Below are 7,803 nucleotides of genomic sequence, written 5' to 3' on the forward strand. Positions count from 1 at the left end.
CCAGTTAATAACCAGTCTTTCCAGGTGTACATGACATGTAGCAATATCTGATTGGATGAAAATAAACCATAAAAATGATTTATAGACCAATGGTAATTTTTAAAATTTAATTAAAATTCCATTATCTACACTTATTATGATAGATGTAGTTATAAACTTATAATGCATAGTTAATACTAAATTTTGCTTTTGTCATGTTTTTTGGTATATTACTATTTCTTACTCCTGCTCATTTCTATTTTAACAATTCGAATGATGAACAACAAATTCGATGTCATTTGGTCTCAATGATCTGGTACAAATTTGTATGCAACTTCTTTTCTTATACTTTGATTTTTTTTGTTGGTGTTTGTACTGAGATAAGGCCCTAATTTTTGTGGCTGATCAAGACCTCCAGAGGAAGATTTAAGGCTACAGTACTTGTAGGTTTGGAAAAAATAACAAGGTTTTGGATTATGGCAAGGATTGATTTAATACCCACGACATTGTTCAAGTGTAGAAACTAACAACCTCATATTTTCCAAATCTCTTTGTGCTTCGATACGATTGACAGATATAAAAGTACAGATGTGAACTCTATGCTCTCTATGCTTGAGGTGTGTTAACATCGCAATTCACCACGATAAATCGTTTCTACCCAAAATCTTATTTGACTAGTCTCTAGAATGATACCTTTTCTATTGATTCATTTGGGACTAATTCTTGACTTTTTGATATTTATTCCATGCTAGTACGATTGTTACAAAAAAAAGATCAACAGTGACTTGAAGGTTATTTGTGTTGTATTAACAGAGAGATATAACTAAAATTCAATATTTTTCTTTGAAAGCTCTGGGACGAACTCTATTTTGCATTCTTAAACTTGTATCATTTTCTCATTTTGCACTTTCAATATTACTTTTGGACAATTTGTATTTTAAAATTTTGATTTTAAACCTTTACACCTTAAATTCTCAAGTTCGTCTCTTTTAAGTCTAATTATGTTTGTAAAATTTTTGGGTTTGGTTATCTTGGTTATTAATAGGAAATGTGCAGAAAATTCTCCAAATTTTTGTTACTGATAGTAAATGCGTAGGAAATTTCTAATTGTAGGCTAAGTATTCAATTCCCTACGAAGGATGTGGTTCCAATGACAAATACTTCATGTTAGGTTTCTATTTCTAGAATGTGATTCTGACCCTCTCAAATTATTCCACAAAACAAGCAAAGTGGTTACATAATTTAACCTTTTACCACTATGTAAGCCTATCATGAGCAACATTCAACTCGAACCCGAAAAGTTCAAAGGATTTTGATATTGCAATTCAAAAAGACCATCTCGTTGTTCATTTGAGATGGTGAAGTCTTGCAATAAAATCCTTTTGCTTTGCATTGTTGCGCTTTTGGTAAGTGCACCGTCTTCATATGCTAATAATTCAATCTCAAATGGTGCTATGAATGCAGATGGAACTCCGTGCAACGGACAGAACAAAAAAAATTGTAAACCAGGAAAACCAGTAAATGGCTACAATAGAGGCTGCAATCCCGAAGAGCATTGCCGAACTGGAAACCCATAAAATTGAAGGCTAAACTATGTTGGTTCCGGGAAAAATCATAGTCTTCCTATTATGGGAAGGATTGGGCTAATACCATCTGCAGTATTCTATGTTTAGTGATAAGTTAAAAGAGGCAGTCATAGTGGTAAATACACATGGCTTTTTCCTCTTTACCAATTTTATAATAAACAAGTGGTTATTTACTGTTGCAACTTGCACATTTTCAAGTTTCATCTTAAACTTACGGATTATAGTTTCATCTTTGTTTTCCATGACTTGCAAATTTTGATTCCTTCTTTATTGCATATGCGTGATAGGATTGAAAAATATGCATCTCACCATTGCATGGAAATTTAGAAAATAAATTACTCGTGTTTAACATGGATGGAAAATCATCTTCTAAGTGTTAACATAACAAAAGATATTGGGTTGAGTGCTTTAAAATGGTCTTGTAACTATTTGGTTCTTATTTTTATGTTTAGCTTACTGCATTGTTGTTCAAATTATTTTGTCGACTCTTTCTTGTGATACATGGCAAGCATGGGATAAGGTTTTCCAAGAGGCTTTTTTACGAAATCTTTTTTCACTACAATTATCATTATAGGTTTTCAAACCAAATCTTTAATGGTATCTTTTATTTATTATTTATCTCTTTTTTTTGTTTCAATTTCTTATTTTTTATTTTTAGGGGGAAAAAGAAGTAATCAAAGGGTAAATGTGAGAACCCTAAAATTTTCACATTTTCTTAGTCTTTTGTTTACTCTCACTTCCCCTTTTTAGTGAAAAGTTGTTAACCATTTGTTTTAACCAAATGACAATTTTGTTGTTACGTGTATTTGTATGTGAGATATGTATATGTGTGTATGTGTTAGAAGAACGGTTAAGCGAGGCAATCAAACTCGGAAAAAAAGAAAACATTTTGTGAAAAAACTGAAGGGCCAAATCCGACCGCAAATCCAGCCAATTCTTGGCCGGATTGCTGGCCGGATTGTTGTGGAGTTTTGAAAAAAAATGGATTTCCTCTATGGCCAGTATCCGGCCAGGAATCCGGCTGGATTCTGACGTGTCATAGCCGGTCATTAGCTTTGACAGCTGTTTCCTTCCCTCTTATCCTACTTTTGGTCCAAAATATTTTCATTTGTTCCTCAGTTCATCCGTGTGCCTTTGAGAGAAGAGAGAAAACTCTTATTTTCCAACTTCTATTTTCACTCAAATCTTGAGATTTCACCGTTGGATTTTGAAACCACTCCGTACAAGTGCTAGCTAAGGTGGGTTAAAGGTGCTAGTAGAGTTGTTTTTGAAGGAGAAGTTGTAAGTTTCTACCTTTCTTGAACTCATAAGGTGAGCTGTTAAGAAACCCCTTTTTGTTCTAAAGTTGGTTAATTAGCGGTTTGTAAGGGTTAATCATGCTATATTATGAATGATTTCATGGTTTTAGCTTAAGTTGGACTATTTTCTGATTTACTGGAAACTTTCCGGATTTTATATGATAGTCACGGATTGGCATTGAATTAATGGATTAAAATGGTGTTAATTGAAGCTTGTGTATGTTAATTGCGATTGTTTGCAGAAAATTTCCGCTTGTGGTGTGAATTTCCGGTTCTAGGGTTTAATTTGGGGGATTTTCTATGGCTGGCTTATAAGCTTCTAATTGGCTTTGATTGAAAGGTTTTGTGACCTAATTGGATGTGTTTTATTGTTTATGAGTTGTATGTATGATTATGAGTTGTATGTATGATTGTGGTTAGATTCCTATGAGAATGGGTTTTTAATTGTAAGGTGAAAGTGAAGAAAATTAGGAAAAATGTTGTCCGTTTATTTTCTTGTCTTGTAAATGAGTTAAAGTGGTTTTGCAAATGCATTTTGTGTCAAGTTAGATGTATTTCATTAAAAATTTCATCGGTCCTGTCGAAAGGTGATCGAGAGGGCTAAGTTTCTATTGGAACGTATATGTACGTTTATATTTGACCGTATATGTTCGTTTGGCAAATACCATGATTGTTTTACCATTTTAAAACATGATACCTTTTCCGTTTGAACTTTCAAATGTTTATTTACTACTTTATACCAAAATATAGAGGCATGACTTAGGATTTTCTCGGCCACAAGTGAACAACTTTTAAGTGAAGTTTTAAGTGTGAAGGTAAGGTCGTTTTGTGCTCCTTTTCCACATGATTTTCATCAAGACATATAGTCCATAATACCTACTTGAATGGATATTGATTCTGAACCACATAAATGATCCCGAAAATAATATTTCTTAGCCTATCTAGTTGGATTCTGTTATTCTTGATTTTGATGATCATAAAGTACTTTGAAATGTTTATCTAATTCTCTTCAAATATAAGTGTTTTTTGCCTATCAAAGAATCAGGTACGAATATGTCAAGAAATGAAAATCAACCAAATGAAGAAGCAAAAACAGGACACTCATGTCAGACGTCCGAAGGAATCTGTCGGACGTCCGAAAGGATAAAGAACATCAAGAAGGAAGCTCTGTCGGACGCTCATAAGGAAGCGTCGGACGTCTGGAAGGATCGGACGCACGCCTCGGAGGCACATCAACCGCGTCGGACGTCCGAAAAATTCCTAGAAGACTAGCCAACTCTCTGACGACGATCGGACGCTGATGCTGTCGGACGATAAAAACGCATCGGACGTCCGAACTACAACTTGGCTGTTTTCGGACGATGATTTGGTCGTCGGACGTTCGACAGTCCCAACGGCTAGCTGACTCTTCATCTGCCTTCTATCCGTTGGAAGCATTAATGAAGCCCATTTTTTGTCCCCTTTAAAAAAAAACTGTTCTGAACCAAGAAGAAACTTTAGAACACTTTGTTTACAAGATCTCAAGAGATATTTTAGCTTGAAAATAGTCTCCAAGACAAGATTTGTTCTCCAAGTGGTGTGAATTTCTTGTGAGCATTTCTCTTGTGGTTGAAAGTTTTATTAGTGTAGTTTTGTTGAGGGTTATCTGAGTGATTGTAAAACTTCTTAACTTGACTAAGTGAGGCTTAGGGCAAGGAGGAAGTGCTCCCTCTATTATACATCTAGTTGATCATCTTTCATCAAAGAGAAGTTGCTCAACCTAGTGATTGGTCTTCAAGTTTGAGGAAAGCTTGGTAGACAATCGGTTTGATATTCCATCTTATTTTTTTTGTTTAATAAAATTCTCATTGCTTATCTATACTTGTTTTTCTATTCAACATTGCTCTCTTCTTCCAATCTACTTGGTTGATCATTACTAGAAAAGAAGCTAAATTTTTATTAAAGAAAAAGTGCATAAATTTGATTAAGATTTTAATCAACCTAATTCACCCCCCTCTTAGGTTGTCTTTGGGCCTTACAATTGGTATCAGAGTTTGGTCTCCTAGAGATTAAACTCAAGCAGCTTGGAGTAAAGATGACAACCAGTCATGCTATGTTTGTTGAGGGGCAATCTGTTACTAGGCCTCCCATGTTTAGTGGCTCCAATTATGTTAGCTGGAAAGAAAGGATGATTATCTTTTTGCAATCTATTGATATTGAGCTATGCTTTATTGTGAGTGAATGACCGCATGAAGCTAACTTTCTTGATGCAGATACAGGTTTGCATCGGCCAAAAACGCGAGGTGAAATGAATGCTCAAGATAGAACTAATCTCACATTGAATGCCAAAACCATGAATGTTCTTTATAGTGCCTTAGATTCAAATGAATCAATTAGAGTAAAAGGCTGTAAATCGGCCAAAAAAATGTGGGATAAGCTAAGAGAAATCCATGAGGGTGGTGACAACGTGAGAGAACAGAAAAAGGCTATCTTGGTCACAAAGTATGAATCATTTAAAATTGAACCTCTTGAGAATATTGACAAAATATATTGCAGGTTCAACGACTTGATCAAAGATCTCGAGGTGTTGGGCAAAGAGTACACCTTGGGAGAGAAGAACAGGAAAATTCTCAATGCATTGGGCAAAGAATGGAAAAATAAAGTAACTGCAATAGAGGAGGCTAAGGATTTAAATTCTGTGCCTATTGAATCTCTCATTAACTCACTAACCTCTTATGAGTTGGAGTTGAAATCTAAAGTGCAGGAGGAAGAGGATATTAGAGCAAAGAGAAACATTGCTCTAAAGACTACTCAAGGTGAAGATGATCCAACTCACTTGGATGATGAAGACTCGGATGGTGATGATAATGATCTTGCTCTCATCACAAGAGGGTTCAAGAGAATCTTGAATAAAAGGAAGTTTAGAAGGGGAGGACCTAGCAATCAATTTCAAAATTATTCATCAAATGCAAGGAACAAAGGAAAACAAGAATTCAACAAGAAGCAAGTGGACAAATGCTATGAATGTGGACAGCCTGGACACTATGCAAACGAATGCCCCATGAAGAAAATGAAAGATGGGAAAGCTGATCGAAAGCCAAGATTCAACAACTTCCAGATTACTTTGAATGAATGTAACTCCGAAGGGGAAGTTGAAAAAGAGGAAAAATCAACTCAAATGGCCTTTATAGCTATTGGAGATAATGAGGTAACTTCCATACACTCTCAATCTGAAAGTGATGATGAAGAAGATGATGATCTTGAATCCTTTGTTGAAAAACTGCATAATGCCTTGAAGGAATCTTATGATAAAAACAAGCAGCTAAAACAGAAAATTACTTTTCTCATTCATGAAAATGCAAGTCTTCTTCAACAAAATAAATAACTAAAGACTGACAATGAATGTCTTGTAAGAGCCGGATTTGATGTTCAAAATAAACTTGATAGAAAGACAAGTATTTATGAAATGCTGAAGGAAAGACATGGTGATTTGAAGAAAAGAATGGACAACTTGGATGAGACTTTGAAAGCAAGAAAGCAAGATTTTCTCAAAAAGAATATGTCATCTACCTTTCTTACTGCTCATCAAAGAACATTAGCACACAACAAAAATGCACATGATTTCACAGCATATAGAAGAAGTGGATTGAGATATGTCAAACCATTACATGTTAAGAACTCTTCCATTATGTGTGATTTTTGTTGTCAAAAAGGGCATTTGAAAGGAGATTGCTATGTGAAAAGAAATCTGAACAAAGGGATGAGATGCATGTGGTTAGTTAGACACAATGCTAACTATTGTGGACCCAAAAATTAAAAAGGGTACCAAACACTTTCTCTTTTCAGGAAAAGGCTCAAACAAGTTCAAATGGTTTATTGATAGTGGCTGCTCAAGGCATATGACCGGTGATCCCTCTTTGTTCATAAAGCTAAAATCAAAATCAAGTGGAAAGGTGACATTTGGTGATGATGTGAAAGTTAAGACAATTGGAATAGGTGATGTTGATAAGGATGGTGAAACTTTTGTTCATAATGTGCTCTTAGTTGATAATTTAGGTTATAACTTGTTTAGTGTTAGTCAATTGTGTGATAAAGACTTGAATGTGTTGTTTAAAAAGCATGAATGCATTGTGCTTGATTCCAAATATAATGTTGTGTTCAAAGGTAAGAGGTTTAACGACATATATATTGTGGTTCTTGATAAAATTGATTCATCTAACTTCAAATGTTTTAAAGCTTCAAATGAAGATCCTTGGTTGTGGAATAGGAGACTTTGTCACTTTAACATGGATTTACTAAAGAAAATTTTGAAAAAGGAGCTGGTTAGAGGCTTGCCAAAAATCAGTTTTGAAAAGGATAAAATTTGTGATGCATGTCAATTTGGAAAGCAAACAAAAGTTTCTTTTAAACCAAAGAAGCGTGTATCAACTTCTAAACCTTTAGAACTCTTGCATCTTGACTTATTTGGTCCTACTCAAATCACTAGCTTGGGAGGTAAGAAATACTGCTTTGTGATTATGGATGATTATTCTAGATATACTTGGGTGATATTTCTTACTCATAAGGATGATACCTTCAAGAATTTCACTTCATTGTTTGCTAAAGTGCAAAATCTGCTTGATTTAAAAATTGTTAGGATTAGAAGTGATAATGGAACGGAATTCAAGTATTGTGGTTTTTCAGAATTTTGTAATCATAATGGCATAACACATGAGTTTTCTATTGCAAGAACTCCACAATAAAATGGTGTTGTAGAAAGGAAAAATAGGACACTATAAGAGGCTGCTAGAACTATGTTAAGTGAATGTAGTTTGCCAAAATACCTTTGGGCTGAAGCGGTAAACACTGCATGTTATGTGATGAATAGAATCCTTTTGAGACCCATTTTGAATAAAACATCTTATGAACTGATTTTTGATAAGAAACCTACGGTTGGATATTTCAAAGTCTTTGGTTGTAAA

This window comes from Coffea arabica, chromosome 9c, assembly GCF_036785885.1.
Source record: "Coffea arabica cultivar ET-39 chromosome 9c, Coffea Arabica ET-39 HiFi, whole genome shotgun sequence".
Taxonomy (NCBI): Eukaryota; Viridiplantae; Streptophyta; class Magnoliopsida; order Gentianales; family Rubiaceae; genus Coffea; species Coffea arabica.